This window comes from Tupaia chinensis, unplaced genomic scaffold (genome assembly GCF_000334495.1).
Source record: "Tupaia chinensis unplaced genomic scaffold, TupChi_1.0 Scaffold000248_1, whole genome shotgun sequence".
NCBI lineage: Eukaryota > Metazoa > Chordata > Mammalia > Scandentia > Tupaiidae > Tupaia > Tupaia belangeri.
The window spans coordinates 1,035,020-1,046,331 of NW_006159726.1; positions in this window are offsets into that span (position 1 = coordinate 1,035,020).

Sequence of the window (11,312 nt, forward strand, 5' to 3'; positions counted from 1 at the left end):
GACTACATTTAATTTTCCTGACATAGCACTTCCTTAAGAACTTCTTGGAGATCTGGTCTGGTGCTGGTAAATTCTTTCAGGTTTTATTTATCTGAGAATGTTCTTGTCTTTTCTTCCCATATGAAGGATAATACTGCCAGGTACAGTATTCTTGGTTGAAATTGCTTTGCCCTTAACATTTTGAATATATTTTCCCATTCCTTCCTTGCTTGCATTGTTTCTGATAAGAGATCTGCTGTTAGTCTGATGGGATATCCTTTGTAGGTAACTTGCCACTTCTCTCTTGCCAATCTTAGTATCTTGTCTGTGGTTTTGGTCAGTCTGGCTGTAATGTGTCTTAGAGAAGATCTTCTTGGGTTGATTGTGTTTGGGGTCCTTTGTATTTCTTGGGACTGGATCTTTGAGTGCCTCTCTAGGTTTGGAAAGTTTTCTTGCAGGATTTCATGGAGTAGATTATCAATGTCCTTATGAGCCTCTTTGCCTTCTGGGATGCCTATTTTCCAGATGTTTGGACATTTGATGGTATCTAGTATTTCTCATATATTATTCTAAAATTTTGGGGGAATTTTCTCAGTCTTCATGGTGGATTTTTCTAGGCCAGCAATTTTCTCTTCTACGTCTGAGATTCTATTTTTTGTATCATCTGGTCTGCTTTTAATACTTTCCAGAGAGATTTTGACTTCCTGTATTATAGTCTTCATCTCTAACAGTTCCATTTGATTCTTTTGTAAAGTGTGAAATTCTTCTTTTAGATCTTGCAAGAATTTCCTCACCTCCCAGAACTCGTCAGCTCCTTTTTCCTTTCTCTTCTGCAGTTCATTGTCTCTGTTCTCTTCCATCTCTGTTAGCTTTGCCATTATAAATGTTCTAAATTCTTTATCAGACATATCCATCATTTCCATTGAATTGTCTGTGGATGAAGATGAGTTATTCTTTTCCCTCAGAAGAGAGATATTTTCTTGCTTTCCCATATTTCTTGTGGTCCTGTGGTGATTTCTAGTCATCTAATGGATGGTGTGTTTCTTCCCAAACTTGAAGTTCAATCTGAGCATCCAGGAGCATGCAGAAAAGGAAACACACAGAGAGAAATAACAGCAGCAAAAACAACAAAGAAACAGAGAAAAAGAGAAGAAAAAAGCTTAAAAAACTAAAAAAAATATATATTATTTTTAAAAAGCAAAAATTAGAAAGCTGTGTGGCGTGCAAACAAGCTGCGCAAAATCACAGTTCTCAGTACTCATGGGAGGGTCTTCTGATGCCTGCTCCCTTGCTTCTACTGTGTTGGGAGGGAGAGAGGGGATTATTAACAAGATAAAGGGAAAGGAGGGGCGGAAAGCCAAGAAACTGCTTTAAAAATTCTAAACAACAAAAATTAAAAATGAGAGAGAGAGAAGACAGAGACAGAGGTAGAGAGGGACAAAGACAGATACAGAGACAGGAGGCTTGAAAGTCTTCCTACCATGCGAGTTTGTGGGCTAGAGGCTGAGTTATCAGTGGAAAATCTTCATTTCTTCTAGTCCCCTGAAATCACTAGTTCTCAGTAGCCATGAAGGGGTCTTCTCCATATGTTTTCAATTCCTTTGAATATGTACCTAGAGTTAAAAATACTAGGTCATACGTCAAGTCTGTGTTTAACTTTTTAAGGAACTACCAACTGTAATAGTTTTCTAAAGTGAGTGAAACATTTTACATTTCCACCAGTAAAGTAAAAGTTCCAATTTCCTTTTTATTTTGGAGAGGTTTTTGCTATAGGGCGTTTGCGCTTGCCAGACAGACAGAGACAGAGAGACAGAAAGTGAGAAATCACTCCCCAGGGGGGATGGCCACACTGCAATCCCTTCTCCTTCATTCTCCTCTTGGGATCTTGGGCATGCACGCACACGTGCCCAGTGTGAGTTTTAAGCCATCGGGTCCAGGACTTGAACCACGGTCGACTACATTGGAGTCCAGCAACATAGCCATTATGCTAACTGCTGGTCCCCAATTTCCTTTTTTTTTTTAGAAATATTTTTGCGATAGGACATGTGCACTCACCAGAGACACAGAGAGAGGCAGAGAGAGAGAAAATGAGAAATCACCCCCCCCCCAGGGGGATGGGCTATGTCACAATCCTTCTCCTCCATGCTCCTCTTGGGATTTGGGGTGCACATGCACACACACACACACACACACACACACACACACATACACACACACACAATGTGAGTTTCAAGCCTCTCGGTCCAGGACTCAAACCATGTTTGGCCATGTGGGAGTCCAGTACCTTAACCACTATGCCACTTGCTTGTGCAAGGTTTTAATTTCTTAATGTCCTTGCCAAAATTTGTGATCCCCCCCCTTTTTTTACATAACCATCTTAAGTGGATATAAATTGGTATCTCATTGCAGTTTTGATTTTCATTTCTCTAATGACTATGTTGAAAATTTTTGCTTGTGTTTATTGGCTATTTGTTTATCTTCTTCAGAAAAATGTCTGTTCAAATTCTTTGTCCATTTTTAAATTAGATTATTTTTTGTTTGTTTGTTCTGTTTTATTTGTAGTTGTTCTTGAATCATAAATAGTTTTAAATGTTTGAAGATTCTAGATGCAATTATGTTGCTTATTGGATATAAGATTTGCAATTATTTTCTTCCATGGTTTGAGTTAGCCTTTTACTTTCTTAATGATGTCTTCTGCAATACTGATATTTTTAATTTTGTTAAAGTCTACTTTATGCTTCTTCTTCTGTTGTTTGTCCTTTTTGTATCATAGCTAAAGGACCATTATATAAACCAAGTTCAAGAAAATAACTCCTATGTTTTCATTAGGAGTTTCATAACTTTTGCTTTTACATTTTGTTCTCTACTCCATTTCAGCTTAATTTTTGTATATGATGTGATCATTGTATATTGGTATCTGGCAGAGGTACAATTTTCTTCTTTTGCATGTTAATATCCAGTTGTTTTCACACCATTTATTGAAAAGACTATGTATGCTTTCCTCCATTGAATTATCTTGGTCTTCTTATAAAAAATCAATTGGCCATTAATGGAAGTTATTTTCTGGACTCGAACTTCTTTTTCTTTCAGTTTATTGATTTAATTCTTACAGAAATGAAAGCGATAAAGAGACAGAAACAGGAACAGCACCCCCAACTGGGTCTTGACACCATGAGTCCACCTCCAGTCTCAGCCTAGATTACAGGCATATTCATGCAACATATCCAGAGAGGCCTCTTGAAATGAACCCAGAATCCTCCAACATAAGTCAGTGTCACAAAACATGTGTTTTACCTCTGTGCCACCATCCAACCCCTCTGGACTCTTGATTCTGTTCAATAGACATGTATTCTTATGTTAGTATCACACCGTTGTCATTACTGTAACTTTGTAGAAAGTTTTGAAATCAGAAAATGTGGGTCTTTTACCTTTCTTCTTCCTTTTTATTTTTTAAGATGGTTTTGGCTATTTTTGGTCCCTTGCATTTCTACATAAATTTTAGAATCAGCTTGTCCATTTTTGCAAGAAAGACAACTGAGATTTTAATAGGGTTTGCATTGAATTTGTATATCAATTTGGAGGTTATTATTATAATAATATTAAATATTCCAATCTGGGCCAGCAGGTGGCATAGTGGTTGAGGTGTTGGACTCTCACATGGTGGACCATGGTTTGAGTCTTGGACCTGGCGGCTTGAAAATCATGCTGAGGACCAGCAGGTGGTGTAGTGGTTAAGGTGCTGGACTCTCATATGGTTGACTGTGATTTGAGTCCCAGACCAGTGTCTTGAAACTTATGTTGGGCACGTGTATTTGCATGCCAAAAATTCTTAGAGGAGAATGGAGGAGAAAGGATTATGGTGTGGTCATCCTTCCTGGGGGTGATTTCTCACTTTCTCTCTCTCTTTTCTAGCAAATGCACATACCCTATGACAAAAACCTAAAAATAAAGAAAGAAAGAAAAGAAAAGAAATCTTCCAATCAATAGAATGAATGTCTTTCCATTATTAAGGTCTCCTTTAATTTCCTTCTATGATGTTTTGTAGTGTTCAGTTCAAGTCTTATATTTTTTACATTAAATTTATTCCTAAGTATTTATTTTTATGCCATTACAGATGGAATTGTTTTTCTGATTTCATTTTTAAATGGTTTATTATTAGGCATACAATTGATTTTTTTAATATTGATATAACCTGGAACTTTGCTAAATTTGTTATTTTTAATAGTTTGTGTATACATATATTCTTTAGGATTTTCTGTATACAAGATCATGATTTTTGTGTCAAAGTAGTATTTCACTAGTAAGTGTGATGTTAATGGTAGTTTTTCATACATTGACTTTATAGGGTTGTATTACATTTTTTTACTCCTAGTTTTTTTAGTGTTTTTTAATGGAAAAACAGTGTTAGATTTTGTTGAATGATTTTTCTGTATCTATTGAGATGATCATATGGTTTTTGTCCTTTATTCTGTTAACATAGTATATTACATTGATTGCTTTTCAGATGCCAAAATAAATACCATTTAGTCATAGCCTTCATTTTATATTTTGTTGGGGTTGGTTTGCTAGTATTGTGTTGAACCATTTCTGTGTCTCTTTATAAGGGATATTAGTCTGTAGTTTTCTTATGATGCTGGTATCTGGTTTTAGTGTCAGGATAATACTGGCCTCATGGAAGGAAGACCTCATGGGAGGAATACTGGCCTCATGGAAATGTTTTCTATTTTTTGGAAGAATTCCCGAAGGTGATTATTCTCCTTTAAATGCTCAGAATGAGAACAGGAAATGTGGATATGAGTAAGCATAAAATAATGAAGAATGCCAGCTTTCAAGATCTGAGAGGAATGGGGCAATAATATCTAGAAGGATATCTGGAAAAGGGAGAATTGATAGGTAAGATTTCACTGGAAGAGAAAAGGAAGTTAGCACAGAAATATTCTCAAAGTCACTACCTCCTGCTGCTGAGGACTCTTGCATCTCATAGAATGGCTCCAGATTGCAGGATGACCTCATTCTTCAAAAGAAATTCACCAACTGGGCAAATATTTCCTTGCTCCTAGGCCTGTTTGAGCTTGTTCAGAAGAGTTAGCTCTGTTGGCCTCCCCTGCACTTTCTTCAGCCACAGGTGAGTAACATAGACTCTTTGAACATCAATAACAGCATTGGTCTTGACATGCCCCAAGGTGTTTTCTGTTATTTCAGGGGGATGTCTTACAATTCTTGGAACTAGTTTATTTTTAATTTATTTGAAAAAGAGTTATATGCCTTTTCAGATGTTTCTTTGTGGGAGGCCAATGTGTTGGGGAGGTGGAATAGGAAGATATGTGTCATGGAAGGAAAACAAAGCAAAAAGTTTTAAACATCAAGTTATAAAAGCCTGAGAATCTCAGATCTGGAGTGTTTAGAAGTGTTCACTCTGTCCTAATCACTGATTCATTCCAGTGTTTGGAAGAAGTCTTGGCACATCAGTGTAGATGCTCGGTAAATGTTAAACGAAAAACAATTCGATCAATGAATCTAAGACTCAGTGTGTATGTGTGTGTGTGTGTGTGAGCAGACAGTATGTGGGGAGGATCCAAAGAACAAAGGTAGAGATATCAGTGTACCCAAAGGAGGTGGCAAGTATGAACATGCAGGGTAGTAGATGGATGTGTGCGGCAGCCTCACATCCTAGACTTTTCAGACAGCCCTAGTTTCAGATATTTTCATCCATTACTTCCTTAAGAAAACAATTTTTATTAGAACTGGTTTTTCATTTGGAAAATATCCTCAGTGTGGAAGGCAGAGGACTTCTGTGTGTGGAGTGTAGCTATAACTGAGCTGTGATCAGTGTGTGTGAGATATGGTGCATTAGAGAGAACACTGGACTTGGAATTAGAAGGTGCCAGTCTCAGCTTAGTGAGTTGCCACATCAGCGAGATCATCATAAACATTTATAAACATGTGAGGAAACAATCTGCCATGAGGGGAAGTCAGCCAGCACAAGAAAGAGAAGTGGCACTCTATGAACATAAGAGATTAGAATTATTGGGTAAGGACTAAGTATTTATAAAATAATAAAGAGACAGAATAAGCAAGGAAAATTATAAGAGTAAGATCTTATTTAAAAGGAAGATAATATAGACTTTTTTAAAAAGAATTATTTTTCTTAATTTTATTCATCATTATTATTATTTTTAATTTGGCCAGAGAGAGAGAGAGGGGGGAAGTGAGAAAGCAAGTCACCAGGTCCCGGACTAGAACTGTGGTTGGCCCTGTGGGAATCCAGGCCTTTAACCACTACACCACTGCCGGCTCCAGATTATAAACATTTAAAAAGAACAAATAAGACTTCTAAAACCAAAAACCATATTTACCAAAATTAAAATGTGAATGTATTTCTATAATCACTTTAAAATGACTAAAGTCATTTTCATTAATATTAAATTATTTGGTAAAATTAAAAATATTGGGGCCAGCCCTGTTGCCTAGTGGTTAAGGGAGATGGATTCCACATGGCTGACTGTGGTTCATATCCTAGCTCTAGCAGCTTGAAAACATGCTGGGCACATATGCATGTGTGCCCCAAATTCCAATAGGATGGAGAAATGGAGAAAGGATTGCCATATGATTGCACTCCACTGGAGAGTGTTTTCTCTTTTCTCTCTCTTGCAAACATGTGTGCTCACTGGTATTTAAAAAAAAAATTAAAGATGTTCACTTGCACATCCATGTTTATTGCACCAATATTTACAATAGCTAGGACATGGGATCAATCCAAATGTCCAAGAACAAATTAGTGGATTGAAGAAAATGTGGCACATATACTCTATGGAATACTACTTAGCCATTAAAAAAAGAAATGAGATCCTAACATTTGATACACAGTGGATGAATATGGAAGGTTTAATGCTAAGCAAGGCAAGACAGATTATGTTAGACAGGCATTGTATTTCCCCACTCAATACACACCAAATGAGTGTATTCTCTATAGCAGAAACTGAAAAATTGGAAGGTATAATAGCAGGGAGGGCAACTGTAGATGCTAGAGACAGTATGGGGAGGTAATATGGAGTGGGCAATAGAGAATGGGAGGAAGGAGTTCAGGGAAAAAACAAACATACTTAATAGACACAAAAATTAAAAGTTATCTGCTAATTATGATGTATATGGTAATGTCTTTTACTTGGCTAATATGCTCTGTATTCATGTTGGGAAAAACACGTTGTACACTGTAAAGATGTACAGTGATTAAGTGTAAATTAAAAATAAATAAATTAATTAATGGATAAATAATACTTTGGAATTGAGATAAAACATATCAGTCTCATACACTGTAAAGATGTGATTAAATGTAAATAAATAATTTTTTTAATTAAAAAAAATCAGTCTTATCAATGAATGTGAATGCACTTAACTCTCCTACTAAAAAAAAATCTTCAATGTGGTTCACAAAGCAATGCCCAACTGTATGTGGTCTATAAGAACATATAATTCAGACAGGCTAAAAATAAATACACAGAGAATGATGTACCAGGAAAATGGAAACAATATGTAAGTGGGGGTTATGATTCTGATATCAGATAAAGTAAAATTTAGGCCAACAAATAAATAAATGTGACAAAAAGAATACTTCGTTATACTAAAGGTAATTTCACAATGTAGGCAGAACAGTTATGGAAATGTATGCATCGAACAACTGAGTTTAAAAAGCAGAAACTACAGACCCAGAGCTGTGGTGGAACAGGAAGTGGGGCACTGCTGCATGATATTAGAACCCATATAGGAGGTCCTGAGTTGAGATCCCAGGTTTGCCTGAACGTAAGATCCAAGAGTCTCTCTGTCTCACTCTCTTTCTCGTCTTTCTCATACAAATGAACTTTATTTTTTTTAAGAAAGCAGAAACTACAGATGAAAGAGATATACATAGAAACAGTGTTAATAAGACTTTGTCTTCTTTTTCTTTTTTTCCCAGTGTTGGTAGGACTTTAATACTCTCTTCTCAGTACAAAATAGATCAAGTGTTGTAGGGACATGTTTAGAGAGAGAACCTGAGGTATGGGAACATGCTCTGAGCAAACACTGCTTGTCCTTTTGGGCTCTGGAAGAACCGGGTAACTTGTGCATTCCTTGACCCTCACTGCAGACAGAGCAAGGGTGGAAATTGCTAGGGGCGTTCCAACAGACACATCTGATGGACTTCAAGAAACATCTTGGCCCCAATTAATAAAGTCCAATCCCTGCTCTGCATCTGCAAGGTTCTTTAGCTGTCTCTGGGTGTGGTGGTGCACTCTTTATGGAGTTCTTTAACTCCTTCTCCACACCTACAGCTAGGTTTCCTCTTCATTAGAAAAGATGAGACTTTCTCTTGATGGGATTATCACCAAGGGATACACCTGGCCTGGTATGACTAAGCCCTTATAGATTTGTTAACTGCTTCTTATTGCCTGTAACCTGGCAACAAATCTATGAAGTGTCATGAAACATACATGTGTAATGTTTCCTTGTACTATAAATAAAGAGGCCCAGTTTGTCTGGGTGGCTCAAGCAGCGACTCAAGTGTGACAGAGTTACTTGGGCTACTTAGGCCGGCTTGCTGGTTCCATTTCTTTTTTTTTTTTTTTAATTTTAAAAGTTCAATCTCAGGATGTCCCAATAGTTGAAATTCACAGTCTAGACTTTAGGACAGTTATTATAATAATAATCAGTTGGTAAAACAAAATATTCTCATAATGAATGAGAAACTAGGAAGTCTCAACATGGAAGCAGAAAATATTACAAAGTAATAAATATAATATCAGGACTTAAAGGTACAGTATTTGAAATTTTAGTTAGTTCAAAATTATTTCATGGTAAAAAGTAACAAAAAAGGAATATTTTTAAATGTTTATAAGGGGGCCAGCCAATGAAATAGCAGTTATGTCATTTAGACCCCCACATGGCTGACCGGAGTGCGAGTTCCAGGCCCTGTGGCTTCAAAATCATGCTGGGTACATGAGTATGCGTGCCCAAGATCCCAGGAAGAGAATGGAGGAGAAGGGATTGCAGCCTGGCCATCACCCCTGGGGTGGGGGGGAGAGGTAATTCTTCACTTTTTGTATCACTGTTTGTCTTTCTCTCCCCAGTGAGTGCATGTGCCCTAAGGCAAAAAACCTCTTTTAAAAAAAAAAAACAAAAGGTTTATAAGTACACATAGGAAGAGTAACTGTAGTTTTTATATATATGCACCCAAAGGTCATGAAAAAGTGGAATTAAAATACAAGTTAATTTTGGTGCAAAAATATTTTGAAACTCACTCAGTTTTTTAAAATATATAATGCACATTTTCTGTGACTTTCTGAGACTCCTCCTGTAAACTACAAATTACTAACAAAAAATAAGCAAAAGATATGGGTAGATGAGGCAAAGGAAAATATGACCAACTGCACTAGAAATTTGGGAGAAACAAATGCAAATAACAGTATGCTATCTCACACTTATTCAGATGATTGTCCAAAAATGATACAATTTGACAGTACTAGCAGGTGAAGGGTGAAAAGGAAAGGGAACTTTATTCATTGGCTTAACAATCTGGAGATCATTACCAAAATCTAGTAAAGTTGAAAGTGTGCCCTCCTGTATGTAATTCTGCACTCAGTTATGTGCCCTAGTGAATCTCCAAAGGAACAGCGTAGGGTTGTTCATTGCAGCATTTTTGACAGCTAGCGAAAAATTGAACCTAATTGTCATCAACCGATGACAGCAGATTGATAAACCACTTGTGGTATAATCACACAGTACATCTAAAACGAGTGAACTCTATATGTAGCAACATGTAGACATTTCAAAAATCAAAGCTTAGTTGGAAAAAGCAGAGAGCAGAAATGTATAAGGTAAAATTTATAAACACAGAAAAACAATAGTGGTACTGTTTAGAAATGAAAAAAGAGATATAGTCCCTGCCCTAGAGGAATTTGGGGAGCATTTAAAGAGTCAAACAACGGCGTGATCACAATACAGTACAATGAAATCACCATGAGAATGGACACCTGATACGGATGGGAAAGAGGGGGCCAGAAAAAGGTGAAGGAACATTCCTCAGAAATGGCAGACCTTCTATGCCCTCCACCCGCATTGAACTAAGTCCTGAAAGACAAGAAGGGGCTCCCCAGGTGAAAGACAGGAAGGATGAGTGTGTTTCAAACAGATCCGTGCCATTTGCTAAATCTCAGAGGGGAGAAGCTGCGGATCCCAGTTCGGAAACTGCCAGTGGTGTCCGAGAGCTGGAGCAGAGGTGGACGCAAGAAAGGCGGTTTTGTTAGAAGCCTCCAGCGAAGGCTCTTCAGAACAGACTAAGGAGTTTGACTATCCCCACAAGGTGGAAGGAAAGCTGGATAATGAAGCAGAGGAATAATCATTACAACCTGAGTAACACAAGGGGTGCCTTGAGAGTCAAGATCAGTTTGTTTGTTTTTTTTTTTTTTTTTTTGGTTTTGGTGTTTTTTTGTTTTGTTTTGTTTTGTTTTGTTTTGTTTTCCAGAAGAAAACCAGGCAAGAAATAATAGGGTCTCAACTTAGACAGAAGAGATAGTGACAGAGATAGCTTGTCCAACCAGTAGGATTTTGGAGGAATTGAGGAAGTCCCTGGCCTGGGCATCCTGGATGTGCGATGGAGTGATCAGGATGTCATTTTGTGCTCCTAACCTGATTGGACTTCATAAACACTTAGTTCAAATATAAAAAATGTATACCGAGAAAAGACTGACGGTGGTGGTTATCGTTGGAATGGGTTTTCCTGTGGGATAGGTGTGGCTTTAGTCTCATCTTGAACGTTTGAATTACGAAATAAAATCTGATATAAATGCAACATAGAAAAACAGTACCTGTATTACATCTCTGTGAACCCGCAGGGGTTATAGTGTTTTCTGTACTTTTTTTTTTTTTTTTTGAGAGGTTTTTTGCTATAGGGCGCGTGCACTCGCCAGACAAACAGAGAAAGACAGAGAGACAGAAAGCAAGAAATCACCCCCAGGGGGGATGGTCAGGCCACAATACAATCCCTTCTCCTCCATTCTCCTCTCGGGATCTTGGGCACACACGCACACGGCGTGAGTTTTAAGCCACCAGGTCCGGGACACGAACCGCGGTCGACTACGTGGGAGTCCAGCAACATAGCCATTACGCTAACTGCTGGTTCCTGTACTTTCTAAGTGTCGGAACGAAATTGAATAACCAAATGGGAAAATAAATAAATAAATAAACAAAAACAAAAAACGCAGCGGTAAGAATTAGAGGACAGAAGTACGTGAAAGGCTTTGAGCTCTATAAAGGGGTTAAACCACAAAGCGGCGGGGCGGGGAACGGGGGGCCCGGCG